Below are 19,642 nucleotides of genomic sequence, written 5' to 3' on the forward strand. Positions count from 1 at the left end.
GGATTTATTTACTTTCTAATTCACGACTTGGAACTTGATAATGACAGAACGTTTTCCTGTCTATTTTCTTTCCTTTCCCCCCTTCTTTCTTTTATTGTTTTGCAGTTGCATTAGAAACTATTGATATTTTCCTCATTTGGTGGGATTTGAATAGGTAAGAGGTTTTTCCTGAGGTTTACAAAGCTAGTAGTGTGCGCTAGCGAATTAGTCATTCTTCTAAGAATTAAAGTTTTGTATTGTTTTTGTCTTTACCCTACAGTGTCGTGGTCCTGAAGAGAACCCCTGTAATTGAGTGGGTTCGAAACGAGTAGACCTTTTATTTTACCCCAAACTATTCAATTGTTAAAAACTTCTTTTTTGTTGTACTTTCCCCTAAAAAACAATTGAATTCTTCATTTGTGATACTGAGGCGAGATTTAAAGGCCGCACAACTATTTGTTATAGATATTTTGCCTTTGTTTGGTTGTATTTCTTAGGTCCATTTAGTAGGTAATTGTGTCAAGGACCTAAGGAATTGGCACGCTAGTTGTTGTAGGATGTTTGTTGGATGATGAATGTGGTTTGTGGTATGATTGTCAGACATTGTTTGAGAGTAATGTATGAGTGTGATGTGGTTAAAAAAATCTTCATTTTTTTAAAAACATCATTTTTCAAAAAACTTGGTATATGTTTATAGTGGTGTCTTGTTTGTTGTATATAAAGGTTTAGAGAGATAATTGAAAAAATATAAAGTAAAAAATCTTTTTAGAATAAACACTATTAAATAGTGACGGTTTGTATTGATCTTTTGTTCTTGCGCCGTGTAAACTTGGTATTTATCACTAATGATCAGTATTGGCAGTTGGTTAGTTTTCGTTGACGGTATTGCCGCTACAAAAAAACGCCATGAAAAGCGTGTCTGAGCCTCATGAAATTGTAAATCTTTGCCTAACTTTCTGGGTAAGTCCCCAGCATGCAGGGGTTTAACTATCAGCAGTGCAGCAGGTGCCGTGGCACTGGGATCCTAGAGGCAGAAAGATCCCACTGAAACCTTATTAGTAAAGTATTTTGGCAGTGCTTAACTTGCGCCGGTGTTTTGCAGTGCCTAGCGCCAGCACTTAATTGCTAACACCTGGGCTTACTTATGACAGTCCATCACATGGCGCTATCTATTTTTGTACAGAGCACACCAGGTTAACAATGAAATACACAACTTGAAAAATAATTCTCCAGCGTCCAGGCCATTCCCACTGCTTTGGGTGCCCTGGAATTGTTCAAACTGTCCCATTTATTGGAGTGTTGTGTTTAGTAGAGAGCGTTTAAACCGGCACATGGCAGTGATGTCAGTTCCAGTTGTTAGGACAATCTACAGTACCCTCTTGAGCAATTATTTACAAATTAAGCACAAATTATTTGACTAAACCAGCAGCCTGTCTGCACTGGGGTCCATCGCACTCCTGCTACACAACTGCCAACATGCCAGGCGTAATAGAGAGGAAGGCAGTGACAGTGCTTTGTGGGCGAGTTCTACTGCCAACATTTATTGGTAGAAATTCACTAGCACTGACAGTCATTGGTTGATTTTTCGCAATAACTTCTCTCTCTCAAATGTCCCCCTTATACACCTTGGACCATCTCTCCTTCGCATTAGAAAACAGTAAAAAGACCAGTTGAATCATTGTATTTAACTCTGCATTTAATGATTGCCCCCCTGAATCTCTGTACCCCAAACTAAAATAGCTAAGTAGAAGATAATAATAGTATGCAAATTATATATTTAATTGGGAAAGTGAATGAACAATTATCCATAACAGCAAGTGAAAACATACATGCTTATGCCATGCCATTGAATATAACGTGGCCCAATAAAACTTTGAACAATACAATAATAAACTTACATAAGTCAATAAGCTCTGTGCACAAGTCAAATTATTTGTTATTGCCATAGCGCAGCCTTTATAATGTGAAAAAGATTGATTACAATGAATGGCAGTAGAAAGCAGTTCTCCTAATACTCACAAGGCCTGTTCATAATACTATTATCACGCTGAACAGATTTAAATCTTTGTGTGCTGGTTTGGGTTTCAAAGCAGCCTTTGAAGCCAATTTTGGTGGCTGAGTCTACTAAGGCATCCACTTCAGAGAAGTATTTTCAAACCCATGGCCCAGGTTCAAAGCCCAGTGGGTTCACTCAGCCTTTCATCTTTCTGAGGTGGTGACCTTGCGGTTTAGATATACATGTTATGTTAAAACTTTCAACCAGTAAACAGCATGACAAAACCATACCATATATTCTATTGATCTAGAAGAAGGAAGAAGTAAACTAAAAGGACTTCCTGTAGTACTATGTTAACTAGAAACGTATTCTTAAGTCGAATAGCCCAAACCCTTTTGTGATGGGAGTGTGGTAAGACTGGACGGTAAGACTGGACTGTGAGAAGGAACACAATGTCTGAGAGTAATGAAGATTACTGGTGTGTAACGTGAATCTGCATCCAGGCCTCAGGACCTTGCCTGCTGCATTATATTACAATAAGCATACCCGGATATCCACGTCATAATCACTGCACGCCAAGTGATTTGTTTAATCTAAACAGTGGTTACAACTGAGTTCAATGCATATGAACCAAAATATCCCAAACAAATACAGAAAAGTGATAGGTAGAACAGCTCGCACCTGTCCCTAATAGTACATTTGGTGGACATACAGACATAATTGATTGAGAGATGTGTGTTGAGAAACTGCTTCATTAAAATTGTACAAGAGAACATGTCAGCAGGCGGTCCTTCGGCATTGCAACTGTATTTGGTCCTGCTTTCTATCTCCCTGTGTATTATGTAACCAAGCCAATGTATCGTACTGTACTCATAACTTGACTATGTCAGTATCGTATTTGTGTTATATTAACCAAAAAGCAAAAAACTAAATAAAAAATAGTACATTTGGTGAACACCCTAAATGTTATCTGCCGCTTTTAGATACCTCTGCAATTCAGATAAACATAAATTCATAAATATAACGGTGCACCCAAAAAATGAGGAAAACATCCAATCAAAGTATCAGAAGTTATTGTCTCTTCTTTATTTCATGCCCTAAAGATTTTAATTTTCTCTCTGTTCTTATTTGAATTAATGCAGCCTCAGCCAACGCATTTAGTTCATGTGAGTGTCCTTCTTCAGGAAATACTTGTTCAAAGACCACAATAGTTTATTGGTAAATCCAGGGGCTAATTATTATTCCAAATGAGGCAATACCTCATAATCTCCTCTTCATTCTGCCCCATAAGAGGCTTGTTAACTACAGTTCTCGTGTTCAAGATTAGGTTTCCCACATCATGGACACCCGAATCCATTTTCCACCCAACACCTTGATTATTCTTGTTTTTTAGGTCTCGCCTAGCGAACGCAGCGCATGTGCTGCATCGCCTTGGCGAGACTATTGTTGTGGCTTTTGCTAGCGAAGGGAGACAAACCATGTGCGCGCACAGACAGGCGATGTGCACGCGCATGGCGTCTATTCTCTGCAAGCAGATAAGAAAAGTGTTCACGAAGAAGACGAGCCGCGGCGCACAGGCATTCCAAGGGCGCCTGTTCCGAACACTTCCCTTTCCTCTTATCTGATGGGCCGTCACACGCGTCTTCTGTTTCCTCCCTCCCCTCGCTACTCTACCCCTACCCCACTCTCTCTGCTGTTCCTCCCCCTCCCTCCAGCTGTGTAGGGCGCAACGGCGACAGCTTGTCCACTCCCTCTTCATTCAGAGAAAACTCGGCCCGGAAAAGGAGTATTTTCTGGACACTTAAAAGGTAAAACACAAATTACCGTGTATTTGTCAGCACAGGAGGCCTTTCACAGGGCAACGTCTAATTGAAAGCTTGTCATCATTAAAACTACCCCGACCTAGAGAATTCTATCAAAGGAGTGTTTGTTTTCAGAAGGGAGCGTTTTAATAGGAACTGAAGGCTGCTCCGCTGGCGCTAATTAGGACTTTGGTGCCTCTGCACCATTCATCACCATCGGTCAATGGATGAGCGGCCAGCAGCCATTTTATAACAACCAAACTGTGCCAAGCAGATGTTTCCTGTGCCAGTGTGGACACATCGCTCAGAGGGGGTGGGCTGACAACTTTTTGTACTACTACACAGCCATAGCAAGAAGTTAGGGCGATGTATGCTGAATTCCAGCACAAATTCTCTACAGACCCAGCCTGGGTTCAGAATGGTAAAGAGAATGGAATGCGTAATTCTCACCACTCGGCTCTCAAAGTGTTTCCTAAATTGCTCTGTGGGGCTTGTGACAGAAATGGCTCGAACAATACTGCTAATTGGAAGACTGCTTCATGGGAGAGGGGAGGAGATGCAAGGGGTGTCAATGCCGTCAAGAGAATGTCGAAAACAAAGAAACTTCCAAAAATGTTTAAATGTTTCCAAGTTCGACATGTTTCGGATAAGTACAAATGCAGGGCTATATATAGCTGGTCTTTGATGTGCGATGCTCTCTGTTGTGCAGTCCGTGTGAGCTACGGCCATTTCAATGCCTCGTCGGGGGTAGTAAGCGCTATATAAATACAATTACAATATTTTAAATGTCACGTTTATTTAGCAGTTTAGCACCACCTCCGGAGGAAAGTATTCCTGTATGATGGCATGTTTGCAAACTGGATTGTACTAAACAGCAATGACTGTTAGCCATTAACACTCAGCGAATATGTCTTGACAAAGAGGTGAAACTTCTACACGTGACAACTTGAACCTCAATAGGGTAAAGGTTTTGTGGCATATTATCAGCATGCATATTTAGTGTTTAGAAACCTTAGCAAGTCAGTATGAGTGCAATAAGAAAACAGTAACTTAAACTAGATTCACCGCTTGTTGAAAGGGCCAGTCTGACAACCACTGGAATACAAATGTCACATTAATTAACTGAGAAAGGACAACACAGGTGGTGATTGTTCAGGCTTTCCAGTACGAGATAGATCATCCTTCTCAGACACTGTCTGATCTACAGACAGGGACTGTGCACACCTGAAGCAAAAATGATCTGTGAACTACACAAAAGAGTGATTTTGTAACCAGTCCCTGCCACTGAACTTCCAAGCCACCATGTAAAGTGGCTGTGCAGATGTACCACCACCAGTGATCTTTCACTCCAGATGTTTATTCTGCTGGTCAACCTAACCACTCACTTGCAGTGCACCAAAAAATTGGTTGTGCGGACTTCTGCAACAATGACCTTTCAAACCACCTTATATGTGTGCTGTCCATGACTCCCACAACACTGACCCCTCACTGCAACGCAGACAGTATTTATGCAGTCCTTGCCACTAGTGACCTATCAATCTACCTCAGACTGATGTTGTGCAGGCTTTTCACAGCAATGATCAGTCAATTCACCTCAGACATTGATTGTGCATGCCTTCAAGAGCACTGACATGTGAATCCACTTCTGCAGAAAGACAACATTAACTTTAGAATGAGCTTGGACAAATAGCAGTAAGCAGGGCATGAGCGCAGGGTGCGGATTTTTAATGTGTCCTTAGTTGACAGTGACATAGGAAAGTTAAGTTCTAGCTGTAACCAAGCAAATTTGTGAAACAGGTCACACTTCTGCTCCATGGGACAGAGAGCAGGTCAGACTGCACACGCAATGCGTACTGCGCCTGCCTACAAGGAATGTTAACAGGGTCAAGGGTCATCTCGGGATCCAGGAATCTTAGGAACCTAACTAGTGGAATTCCTCAATCTAAGCAGGACCGCTCAACGTGTCAGTAAGAAGAGAAGTAATTTAGGGCAGTGTGGTTCAGATTTCATACACCGGTATAAGGCTAACTTTACCCCCAAAAAATTGTTTTTTCCTAACGTGTATAAATAGTGGGGCGCAGACCTTCCTTGAAACCAAGCAGGCTTTAACCAGCTCTTTAAATGTACTGCGGATTCTGTTACTTCTTTTTGGGACGTCCTAATCATAATAAGAAAACATTCCGCCAGCCAATGAGGCTTTAGCTAATGAGGCATTTTGACTGACAGCCCTATAAAGCTTGTATTAAGCTTTGAGGCGGACGTGTTAAGGGACTTCGAGTTGGCTAGTCTGACTGGGTTTCTAGATGCTCAATGGGTTTGAATCAATTAATAAACCAGCTTTGTAGCGTTGTCCTGAACTACCAGTATCATATGTTAGGACAGTGGATGGTAATAGTATGTAAAGTGCATTGACATAGTTAAGTCTTGTGCAGATACAGCCTGACAGATCAGTCTTGTTCCAAAAGAGATATATTCTCCGTCAATCCTTGGAATATAAGACAAGCATCTGCAATGCAATAGATCGCGCATTTACGCAAGTTTGAGCTATTGGCATTGTAAATGACAACTTCTTCTATTTATGTTTTAAAAACAAAAATAAAAGGCATTGTCATTATAATAACAATAGCTCAAACTCGCGTAAATGCGAGACCTATTGCATTGCAAATGCTGGTTTGGTTTTGGTAATCGAGGTCTGTCTGGCGTGGGACACAAATTCGGGTGTTCATGATGGTGTATATATAACCCGGAACACGAAGATTGTGAAGGGAAGTATTAATTAACAGAACCATTAATTTTACAAGGCACTATTTCGGCAGAGCGAAGAGGAGATTATGAGTTTTTACCTCATTTGGAATAATAATTTGCTCCTGAATTTGCCAATGAACTGTTGTGGTCTTTGAACTAGTATGCCCAGATGAAGTTCACTCTCATGAATGAAACGTGGTGGCTGAGGCTGGATTAATTCAAATAAGAACAGAGAGAAAATAACAGTCTTTGGGACTTGAAATAAAGAAGAGACAAGAACATTCGATACTTTGATTGAACTTTGTATTAATTTTTGGGTGCACCACTATATTTATGAACCCATATGATCCAAAAGTTGATGAAATCTCTCCGACAACCTGAAGTTGATAATGACTCATGCATGGATGAGAAGTAGACCAAGTTGCAGCATTACAAATGTCAGACATTGCAGAACTTTTAAAGGCTGCCAATTACAGGGACAGAAGATCTTCCCTGTCTTTCATATGCCTCTGGAATGGTTTGGTTTTACCACCTACTCAAAGCTGATCAATCTGTGACATGACAAACTAAAAGTGATAAACAAAAAAATCCCCATTCGTAAGTGCAGACCTCCTGGTTAAGCAGATAGACAAAGCCTTTGAACATCCAGTGTGTTAGAAGGTGACCTCAGAGGAGCCCGGAGGGGGTCCTGACTACCCTGAGCCCCACCCTCGAGGTATCGTAGCCGGGCACTGGCGGGAGACTCCCCAGGGGGAGGAATCTCGTATCTAGGACCGTACACTTGGCACCACACGACAAAGAGACACCACACCGTGAGTTCTCAGGAATAAATCTTTATCAGATCGGATTTGTAGGATCTTTATGATCAGCACTGCAAATATGTACAAGTAGCACTCGGGCTCAAAGAGTCTCGGAAAGGGTAGGGGGTAGCGGGACAGTCTTTGGAGATATGGATCAAAATGCAGGGGCGTACCCGGCGCACAGCTCACAATCCTCGAGCTGGGGGGATACGCTGTCGTCGTTGGGGTCCGGCGGGACCGGGAGAGTCTGTAGGAGCCGCGAGTCACTCAGCAGCGCTCAAGCACAAGTTCGGAGGTCTTACGATCTTCAGGGAGCCGCGAGTCACTCAGCAGGGCTCAAGCACAAAGTCGGAGGTCTTACGATCTTCAGGGAGCCGCGAGTCACTCAGCAGGGCTCAAGCACAAAGTCGCAGGTCTTACGATCTTCAGGGAGCCGCGAGTCACTCAGCAGGGCTCAAGCACAAAGTCGGAGGTCTTACAATCTTCAGGGAGCCGCGAGTCACTCAGCAGAGCTCAGATGTTTCCAAGGTCCAGTGGAGCCGCGACCACGTCAGCAAGGCTCTCGTCGTTCCAGAGTCGAATCTGCCGGATAGTCCCAGAGCACCCCTTGTTATAGGTCGACCCCTCTTTGATGTCCGGAGTCTGTGCAGGCAGGGGTCTTGTCACCTGGGGGTCGCTTGTCGGGGTTTCCTGCCATTGTCTTTTGATCCTTTCAGGGCTGGGTCGGGAGGAGTCCCAGACACCCAGCAGGCGTGGAGCCAGCCCTCAGGGAGGCCGGCGGGCCGATCGAAACCCATCGTCCCAGGGGAGCTCAGAGGTGCGATGGAAACTGCTCCTCCCTTTCTCATCCCATGGGAGCGCGGTGTCCTCCAGCCGGAGTGGCGCCTCTAGGCCAGGGTCGCGCTGGGGCCGGGCGGCCATCTTGGTGCATGAAGTGGGCACGCGGGCCCGGTGTGGCCGAAAGGAGAGAGGCCACGGACGGGGGAGTCCGGGTCGGGTGTGTGCGTGTTCTGGTGGGAAGGACAGGCTAGGCCGTGTGCTCGGGGGCTGCATGAGGTGCATGGGTCAGGGCGTGTGGCGCGGGGACAGGGATGGCCATGCCACAAGGCCGGGTCTAACACAGTGCATGGAGTTTCTCTTCCTCTGGCGAAGAAATAGACAGAAAGAATGCTGGTAAAACGTGGGGGCATATTAACAAGGGCTTTATCTCCGCTTTTTTGGCTTTAAAAGCCAAAGAAGCGGAGATAAAAATATCGGCTTATCAACAACAGGGTGCTAACATGCAAAATCGCATGTTAACACCCTTTTTCACTACGCTTTCCTTTGCATCTCTAATGAGATGCAAAGTGGGCATTCCAGAGCAAAATAACAGGAGAAATGTCGCTAAGCGACATTTCTCCTATTATCAAGCTTCACGCTAACCCTGTTAGAGACAAAAAAAAGCAGCGCTAACCACAGTTAACGCTGCTTTCTTACGTCTGCTAATTTTCAGACTTGTAGTTTTATCGCTGCATTACCAGCGATAACCTCCCAAAATGCTGCTATCGCTGGATTTTTTATCGCCTAGGCGGTTAGCGTTGTTAATAACGTGATAACCAGGCGATATTATCCAGCAATAGCGGGCATTAAAAAAATTAACGCTAAGCACCCTTAGCGTTAATTTTCCCTGTTCCTTGTTAATATGCCCCCAAATCTTTAAAAAGAAGAAAAGCAAACGGAACCTTAGGTACAAAAACAGGACTTTGATGTAAAGACAGTTTATCTGAAAATAACCCCCAAAATGTTTCAGAAATTAACAGCCCACCCAACTCTCCAATTCTTCTGCTTGAGGATAATGCCATTAAAAACAGAACATTATAAAAAAAAAAGAAATGTATGCTCTACCGATTGCAGTACCTCAAAAGGGAGGAATTGAAATTTCCAAAGCACCAGATGCAAATCCCAAAATGGAACTGGTCAATGGATTACAGGCTTATCAAAAAGAAACTTCTCAGAAGTCTTGGTGCTAAATGCGAAACAGAATCCATCTTTGGACCTTGGAAGGCCCGATTTATGGCCCTCTGTGCACACAAAGTGGAAACAGCAAGACTCCCAAAGAACCCATCCCTTAAAAATCCAATACTTTTGAAGGATCACAAGACACAGATTACAGATTTTTTTAAACAGTCCCATTATCAAAACTTCACCAATGATGAAAGTATGATAATACGGTAGAGGGACGTCTAGACTGTTGAATGCAGCATGCTACCACTGCTGAACACCATAAGGTTTGGAGATTAATTTACCTGAGTGAAACATCCCCAGACACAGGCAGAACAGAGATGACTGTGGTAGCTCCAGGGCTCTAAGCTGGGATGAACGTTTTGTAAAAACCCAATGCGGCTGAACCGACCATTGCAGAAGGCGAGGATATGGGGGGCGAAAGGTCCAACATGGAACCAGTAACACTACCTTCGTAGAAGACTCCTGAGTTTTCTTTAAAACCCTTTGGGTCAAAGGGATTGGGGAAATGTGTAGAGAAGTCCATATGGCTCTGGAATGGAAAGAGAGTTAAGCTCTAAAGTTTCTGGCAAAGAACTTGTGAGCAGAACTTTGGCAGCTTGTCATTCTCCCTGCAGGCAAACAGGTCACTACTCTGGAACCAGAATATCAGAGATATTTCATGCAAGAGGGATAGAGAAGCAAAGAGTTACAGATGAGGAGGAGACCCTGCTCAGATGGTTTACAGGCCCATTCCCCTTTCCCAGAAAAAATACTGTAGACAGATATAGGATATTGATTATAGCCCACTGACAAAACTCCTGTGCTAGAATAAATAACTTCCGAAGCTTTGTTCCTCCATGATGATTGAGATATGCTTAAACCGCACAAGTATGTATTCTGATCCTTATGGTTTGAGCCTAAAGGATCAGAGACAATTGGAAAAAACTGTTTTTAACACTTTACCGTTGGATGAAATTCTTGGCTAGAAACAATCCTAAAACCTTTGACCAGTTTGATTTTCAAATGTCACCTCCGCCCAAACCTAGACCATTGACATCTGCTGTCACCATTCAATGAAGAACCCCTGTTCAGATTGTCTAGAATGAACAACCACTGCAGAGACTGGCACATGTCCTATGCCACCAGTTCTCTGCAGTCGTAATCTTGAGATCTCAGAACCCTGTGTTAAAGGGGTGATTCACCAAAGGATGTAGATGTAGTCTGGGCCGTGGTACAGTGGTCAATTTTGATGCCATGTGGTTTTGCACTCTCATCCACTGCTGGTTTCACTGACAAAATATCGACCCTCAAAATATCCCCATACAAAAATTCATTACAAAAAAATCAATGTAAAAAATATCGACATCGTATACTTATAACAGTAAGGGGCCGATTCCGATCCGGGTCGGATGGGCACCGAACGCGATCCGGCTGGAAAAACTACGAACCGTACTCGTGTTTTCCGGCTGACTCGTACAGCTGTACGAGCGAGCAAGTACGATGCGAGCTACGTGAGATTCACCGACTGAGTCGTTTCCGGGTCCGAACCGTTCCGCACGTCTCGGTCGGAAGCTAAACGTGGCATGCAATGGATGCGATTTACAACCGTGCCAGTACGATGCACGCGTCGGACAGCCTGTGGAAGCCGGAGTGTCTGGCTCCCAAAAGCTCCCGGAGTCGGACTTCGGGTGTCCGGGTCAGACCCCCTGACACCCACAGCCCTACGACTCGGACACAGGGGGAGACCTATGGGTCTTCCCAACACAGGCATGTACGGCGCGGATGGCACCGACGCGTACCCACTATAGGGGGCGCACTTGTTCGAGACGTACCCATTCAGTCAATGGGAGCGCATGTACGCGTCGTACGACCGGCTCCCATTGACTTCTATGGGAGTCCAACCGAACCGAGTCCGACAGCATACGGCCGCATCGTACTCGCTCGGTCGGACTGTAGGGGTCTGGCTCGGTCGGAAAACACTCCGGATCCGACTCGGTCGGAGTGCTTTCCGACCCGGATCGGAATCAGCCCCTAAGTAGAAAAATATCAGGGGAAAAATACTGATGCCATTAATATAGTTGAATTAAATATAGATTTGTAAATATATATAAAATAAATTAATACATATTAAATATATTAAACTAACAATAATTTTAAAAAAATTAAAAGAGACTTGGATGAACGCCTCTTCAGCACCCGACATAGCCATAGCCATCCCGGACAGCTACAAGATCACCCGCATGTACCGAAATAACAAACCAGGAAGAGGAATTGCCATTGTCCACAGGAACACCATCAGAATCTCGACCAACACCGAAGACTCCCTCAGCATGGCCGAACACCTACACTTCCAGATCCACGTTAATCACAACACCACACTCAGAGGAACCCTCATCTACAGACCCCTGGGACCCCGACCGCAGTTCAGCGACTTCATCAACGACCTCATCAGCACGCACGCCCTCGCCTCCACAGACTACATTCTCTTCGGAGACCTGAACTTCCACCTCGAGAACACAAACTATAGCAACACCACAACCTTGATCGACAACCTCACCAACTTCAGACTCAAACAGCTTGTCACAACACCCACCCAAACCACTGGACACACCCTCAACCCCATCTTCTCCGCCAGCAACCACGTCACCTTCAGCCACACCACCAACTCCACTGGACTGACCACCACTGCATCCACTTCTCCTTCGAGAAACACACCACGCACAACCAACCACAACGAATCCCACACCGCAGCTGGAACAAAGTCACCGAAGGTTAGCTCATCACCTTCCTCGTCCGAGGCCCTCCATCCAAGCCCTCGGTTACCAATGCAGCGACCTACAACTTCAGACAATGGATCGACGACTGCGCCATCACTCTCGCCCCGATCAGAAAACCCTCCAGCAGGCGCACCGACACAAGAGCCATCTGGTTCAACGCCGACCTCCAGACTTCCAAGCAAACCTGCCGAAGACTCGAGAAGCAGTGGCGCCATGACCAGACACCAGACAACCACGCAGCCCTTAAGAACGCCAGACGCAAGCACCACCAACTCATCCGATCCACCAAAAGGACCTCCTTCAAGGAGCGCATCGACAACAACACACACAGCAGCAAAGAGCTCTTCAACATCGTGAAAGAACTCGCCACCCCCAGCTCCAGCTCCAACGACATCCCGCTGTCGCAAGAACTCTGCGACTCCCTGGCCACCTTCTTCCACCTCTATATCGCAGACATCCACAACAGCTTCGACACCTATGACAGACGCCGACACCCCAGACTCAACGCCCACCAAACACACCGCCCTCCTGCTCTCCTGGAACAACCTCAACGGCAAAGACACCATCAAAATCATGAACATCATCCACTCCGGCTCTCCTTCAGACCCCTGCCCCACCACATCTTCAACAAAGCAAGCTCCATCATCGCACCCAACTCCAGAAGATCATCAACAGCTCCTTCAAGACCGCTACCTTCCCGGAGAGCTGGAAACACGCTGAGATCAACGCCATACTCAAGAAACCCAAGGCGGATCCACAGGACCTCAAGAACTCTCGACCCATCTCCCTGCCACCATTCCCGGCAAAAGTAATTGAGAAGACCGCCAACAGACAACTGACCCACTTCCTTTAGGAGAACAACATCCTGGACTCCGACTTCCAAAGCAATCACAGCACCGAAACCGCCCTCATCACCCCCATCGATGACATATGGGCCCTGCTGGACAATGGCGAAACCGCGGCCCTCATCCTCCTCGAACACTCAGCCGCCTTCAACACTGTCTGCCACCACACCCTGCGCACACGCCTCCACAAAGCAGGAATCTGCGACAAAACCCTGAACTGGATCACCTCCATCCTCACCTGCAGAACCCAGAGAGTCCGCCTCCCCCCATTGCGTTCGGAAGCCACCACAGTCACCTGCGGCTTACCCCAAGGATCATCCCTCAGCCCGACCCTTTCTAACATCTACATGGCACCTCTCACCAACATCATCCGAGCGCACCACCTCAACATCATCTCGTTCGCCGACGACACCCAGCTGATCCTCTAACCTCACCAAGGACCCGGCTACCGCCAAATCCAACCCCCACGAGGAAATGAAGGCCGTCGCAGAGTGGATGAAGACCAGCCGCCTTAAACTGAACTTGGACAAGATGCAGGTCCTCATCCTCGGCTCTACCCCCTCCGCGTGGGATGACTCCTGGTGGCCGGCCATGCTGGGAATGGCCCAAACACCCACCAACCACACTCGCAACCTGGGGTTCATCCTGGACTCGATGCTCTCTCTGACCCAGCAAGTCAATGCGGTCTCCTCCTGCTTCAACACCCTCCGCATGCTCCGCAAGATCTACAGATGGATCCCCACCGAAACCAGAAGGACAGTCACCCAGGCCCTCGTCAGAAGCAGGCTGGACTACGACAACGCCCTCTACGTGGGAAACACGTTCAAACTCTAGAAAAGACTTCAACGCATTCAAAAAGCCTCCGCATGCCTCATCCTTGGAATCCCTCACCACAACCACATCACCGCCCACCTGAGAGACCTGCACTGGCTCCCGATCAACAAGAGGATCACCTTCAAGCTCCTCATCTACGCTCACAAAACACTCCACAACGTACCTCAATGAATGTCTCATCTTCTACACCCCGAAACGCAAGCTTCGCTCCGCGGACCTCGCCCTCACCACCGTCCCACGCATCCGCTGAATGACCACCGGCGGCAGATTATTCTCCCACCTCGCCACCAAGAAATGCACACCCCCCCCACCCACCTGCTACAAACCCAGGACCTGCTGACCTTCAGGAAACTTCTCAAGACCTGACTGTTCAATCAGTAGATGCTGCTCCCCACCCTATAGTGCCTTGAGACCCTCACAGGTGAGTAGCACGCTTTACAAATGTTTGATTGATGATTGATTGATTGATTTTAACAAATATTACAAATAAATGTAATTTAAAAAAATTAAACCCATATATAATAAATAGATATTAATATAATAATATATATATTTACAAAAAAGTTATTAAACAAATCATTTTAATTTATATAATTCATTTTATAATTTAAAAATAATATAAAAACAAATGTATATATATATATAAATATCTCTCTATATATATATATATATATATATACAACAACTCGCCTTCACTTTCTTTCGGTAGAAACAAACGAGCGCAGACCCAGTAATTCTTGTGCTTAATTTATTTAGCCATTTCCCCCCATTATGCGTTTCGGGCGATCCCGCCCTTGATCACATGACAACTCATAGGCTAGTGACCGCACTATTTAAAGTGCAAGTGCAAGTGGCAACAATTAATGGACATAAAAGAAACATTGCAATATAGCGAAGAAGTACTATAATCAGTGCAATACTCACATAAATGTAAACATCACAGTTTGCCATTCTTTACATATATCATAAAATCAATAATATACAAGGATCATATTTTCACATATGTCCCAAGATCCTGATATTTGCATAAATGCAGAATAAGTTCGCGTTTCATTATGTCCAGATTTAATATTTGACTAAAAGTGCTTATCCAAATAAAATATATATATATATATATATATATATATATATATATGTATATATATCAGCAACCAAATTCCTCTCTTGAAAGAAAAGAACAGAGCCACACCGGATCACAGGGATTAATGTCCTTTTTAATTAAGTAGAGGTGAGCGGCATGACGCGTTTCAGCGTGGATCACCTTTCTCAAATGCCTTATAGTTGTTCCACTCGCTGTCACTTAATTCATAGAGCACCTCACAGTGGATTAGTGGAGGCATTCTGTCCGGCAGAAGAAGGTAGATCATTCCGAATTCGGTGCTTCGAGCTCACGTTGCAGACATACACTAGTCAGTACATACCCAAGTGGGCGGGGTCTGAAGCGTCACTTCAACAGCCTAGATTCACAGTTGGAAAAGGGGGGGGAACACAAATCCCGGTCTTTCGTCCAGCTGCTTTCTGCCACAGCATGCCGGGACACCACCATCCCAAGTAAGTATTGGCATCAATGTAAAATTACACCCCAGAGGATAACTGGCTAGCATCTTGCTGCGGCATGAGGTGGTTCGGCGTTTCCCAAACGCTGAAAAAAATCCAAAAATTGCCTCTGATACGCCGAACTCTTGAGGACGGGGGCTCGAGGTGCTAGTGGCCACACCAAATATCAGCAACCAAATTCCTCTCTTGAAAGAAAAGAACAGAGCCACACCGGATCACAGGGATTAATGTCCTTTTTAATTAAATAGAGGTGAGCGGCATGACGCGTTTCAGCGTGGATCGCCTTTCTCAAATGCATTATAGTTGTTCCACTCGCTGTCATTTAATTTATAAAGCACTTCACAGTGGATTAGTGGAAGCACTCTGTCCGGCAGAAGAAGGTAGATTGTTCCGAACTCGGTGCTCCGAGCTCACGTTGCAGACACACACTAGTCAGTACATACCCAAGTGGGCGAAGTCTGCAGCGTCACTTCAACAGCCTGGATTCACAGTTGGAAAAGAGGGGGGGACACAAATCCCGGTCCTTCATCGAGCCGCTTTCTGCCACAGCATGCCGGGACACCAACATCCCAAGTAAGTATTGGCATCAATGTAAAATCACACCCCAGAGGATAACTGGCTAGCATCTTGCTGCGGCATGTGGTGGTTCGGCGTTTCCCAAACGCTGAGAAAAATCTAAAAATTGCCACTGATACGCCGAACTCTTGAGGACGGGGGCTCGAGGTGCTAGTGGCCGCACCAAATATCAGCAACCAAATTCCTTTCTTAAAAAAAAAGAACAGAGCCACACCGGATCATAGGGATTAGTGTCCTTTATAATTAAGTAGAGGTGAGCGACATGACGCGTTTCAGCGTGGATCGCCTTTCTCAAATGCCTTAAAGTTGTACCACTCGCTGTCACTTAATATATAGAGCGCCTCACATATATATATATATATATAAACACGCAGTTTCTCCTTCATACAAGAAAATTCCAGGGCACTCAGGGCTGCTTTGTAGATTTATATTAAGGGATTCCGGGCCCCATCCAGGACCGCCGCACTTACAAGCTCCTTAACTTCCGGATTGTGGCGGTGAGCAAATATATATATATACACAATTAACATATAATATATTTTTTCAAATAAACCGTTATAATTAAATAAAAATATTAAACAACTTAAAATCCTGTACATTTAGTAAAAATTATGTTACACATTAAAAATATTAATAATTAAAAATGTAATAATATTAAATAACCAAAAACATAATGCACTGCAATTTATACCAAACTACGCAAACTATTAATATAAATATATAAAAATGTTACCACTCCCACGTCACACAACGCCAAAATAATAAAACTGGTTAAAATTTACAAATCCCACTCCAATAAGTACAACAGTAGGGAAAGTGTTAGGTAGCGGAGGGATAAAATGTACTATTCCCACTCCACTCAGTACAACAGTAGGTAAAGTGTTGGATTGCGGAGGGGTAAAATTTACTATTCCCATGCCAATAAGTGCAATAGTAGGCAAAGTGTTGGATAGTGGAGGGGTAAAATTTACTATTCCCACTCCAGTCAGTACAACAGTAGGGAAAGTGTTGGATAGCAGAGGAGTAAAATTTACTATTCCCACTCCAGTAAGTGCAACAGTAGGAAAAGTGTTGAAATGCGGAGGGGGAAAATTTACTATTCCCACTCCAATAAATGCAACAGTAGGGAAAGTGCTGGATAGCGGAGGGGTAATATTTACTATTCCCACTCCAGTCAGGTCAACATTAAAAACAATCAAAATATCTTCAACAAATTAAAATTATTTTAAAGGTAAAGTAAATTATATGAACAAAATAAAATAAAAATATATTTAATATGAAAGATTTAAAAAAAATAAAAACATTACAATGTTAAATACATATCACAAACACCTACAATTGTTCATACAAATAACTATTTTTATTTAGAAATTGTTTATTACAAAAACATTAATTATTACATAAATGTAGTTATTTCCCACCCTATAACACCACAAAACCCACAACCTGCATCTAAATAAATATATATTAACACTATTAATATAAATATTCATCAACAAACTAATTTTCATTATTTAAACATTAATTAAACATCAGGGGCCAATTCTGATCCAGGTCGGAAGGGCACCAAACGCGATCCGGCCGGAAAAACTGCGAGCCGTACGCGTGTTTTCCTCCCGACTCGTACAGGTGTACGAGCGAGCAAGTACAATGCGAGCTACGTGAAATTCACGGACCGAGTCGTTTCCGTGTCCGAACTGCTCTGTACGTCTCGGTCGTAAGCTAACCGTAGCGTGCAATGAATGCGATTTACAACCGAGCCAGTACGATGCACGCGTCGGACAGCCGGTGCGAGCCGGAGTGTCCGGCTCGCAAAACGTCCGGGTGGTTGCCTTTGGGGTCCGCGTCGGACCCCCTATAACCCGCAGTCCTACGACTCAGTCACGGGGGAGACCCAAGGGTCCCCCAACACAGGCATGTACGGTGCGGATGGCACCGACGCATACCCACTGTAGGGGGCGCCCTTGTGCAAGACATACCCATTCAGTCAATGGACGCCCATGCTCTGTTTGAGCCCCCCTAAGCAAGATGTTTTGAAGTCGGGCACCCCCTTCAAAACTTTATGACAAGAATTAGGGGAGCGGGAGGGATGTGGTTGAGCGCAGGGACGGGGGGTTACGAGATAATGTCATGGTACTCTTTTCCTGGGTGTAGTCCTCGCGTAGTATTTGCATCTTTCAAGCCTACGTTTGTGTTTATACTTGGGCGACTGTGTAATGGCTACAGACACGCAGGTAAGGAGCTCAGCAGGATATTACAGACTGCTCCACACTTTTCTCTGTTGCAGACCCCATCTGGTGCCAGTGTGGTTCAAGGCTATCCCTGATGCAGCCAGTCACGCTTCACCTTTTCCTCCTCGACCCTGGTCTGGTTTACAGTGTCTCCTCTGATACATCTAATATACTGGTTCATTACTATGTTGCTCAGGCGCGCAGCACCCATTGGGCTAAACGGGCTTCAAGCCCCCCCCCCCCCCCCCACCCACCCCTCGAGTGTATCAGCCCAGGCAGAGACAGCTTCCCGGCTGCCAGCCGTACCGGAGTACTTCACAGGTCTTTAAAAGACCATTCACTTGTTAACCAGGCTTTGTTGTTTTTCACCCCTTCTTAGAGCCCCTGCATCTACACTCTGCCTATGCCTGGAAGAGTTAGGACCCCCCCCACCCCCGCCCCGAAAAGTTTAGCAGCCCCCACTCCCCACGCCCCGAAATGTAGGTCTAGTTGCGCCTCTGTGAGGAATAGGAATATTGCAACCATTACTTAAGGACAGGACGATTTATTTCCTTGATGTCTCGGAGAGACATCAATGCTTGTATTACTGCAAAATGCCACAGAGTGGCACTGCAGGCTTTGTTGTTGCGATTGATAGCTGAAACCCTTCAAACTCGGTTTTCTTCTATTCTAGGGCTTTAAACTGTAGGCCAGCGGTTCTTAACCTCTTCGCTTCTATGGACTCCAATTAATGGCTACTGCAAACTAGGTGCCCCCACTCGAGCAATTTCAACTATTTGAACTTCGAAACAATACACACAAATAACAGAAGCAAGTCTTCAATAAACTGAAATACAAATTATGAAATATATTTTTGTAATTTACAAACAAAAAAATATAAAAAAAACTCGAGTTTTTATTTAGTTGGGAAGGTTCGAGTTTTTCTAAATGTTGTTTTATTTCTATCATTCACCTGCACATTTCTGGATTTCCCACTGCATATAAAGTGACAGCACCGGTTTCCCACCATCTTTATAGGAAGAAGCCAGTCAAGGGAACTTCATTACCCATATGCACAAAAAATCACATTTCTAAATTTGTGTCGGTTTGTTGTGCAATCCAGCCCCTGCCACGTCATTTCCCTCCACTCCTAGCACTACACCAAAACCCTGCCCGGCACCACACAGCATGCAAATGGCAGAGTCTGGTAAGTTAAATGCCCGTTTATTGCCTTTGGATCTAACCTCGTTATTTATCACTGACAGGATAGCTGTATGTCTTTTGTCACACATCCCTATTATCACCATGCTCAAGGTGTAATGCTAATGTTTTTATACTTAAAAATGTTTAACACGATTGAACTTTAGCTTGCCAATGAAAGGGTAGTACTATAACATATCTGTCAGCCCTTATCTTAACTTGCAGGAGAGCAGTCCTTGTGGATCTCAAAATGAGAATTGAAACCAAAATAATAGTATCTTCTTATATGATTTATGCTGATTTTCTTCACTATGTATGCCTCTCTTTTGTGTCCGCTT

The 19,642-nt window shown here is 44.7% G+C and overlaps 2 protein-coding genes across 4 annotated transcripts in view; one reads left to right on the forward strand and one right to left on the reverse strand.

The window, feature by feature from the left end:
• The window catches only part of LOC146833388 (single-pass membrane and coiled-coil domain-containing protein 3-like), a 389,302-nt gene that overhangs the window by 367,965 nt on the left and 1,695 nt on the right, over window positions 1-19,642 (forward strand). The window lies entirely within an intron of this gene.
• The window catches only part of LOC146833389 (uncharacterized), a 195,860-nt gene that overhangs the window by 23,117 nt on the left and 153,101 nt on the right, over window positions 1-19,642 (reverse strand). The window lies entirely within an intron of this gene.

The sequence above is a fragment of the Triturus cristatus genome, chromosome 4_2 (genome assembly GCF_964204655.1).
Source record: "Triturus cristatus chromosome 4_2, aTriCri1.1, whole genome shotgun sequence".
NCBI lineage: Eukaryota > Metazoa > Chordata > Amphibia > Caudata > Salamandridae > Triturus > Triturus cristatus.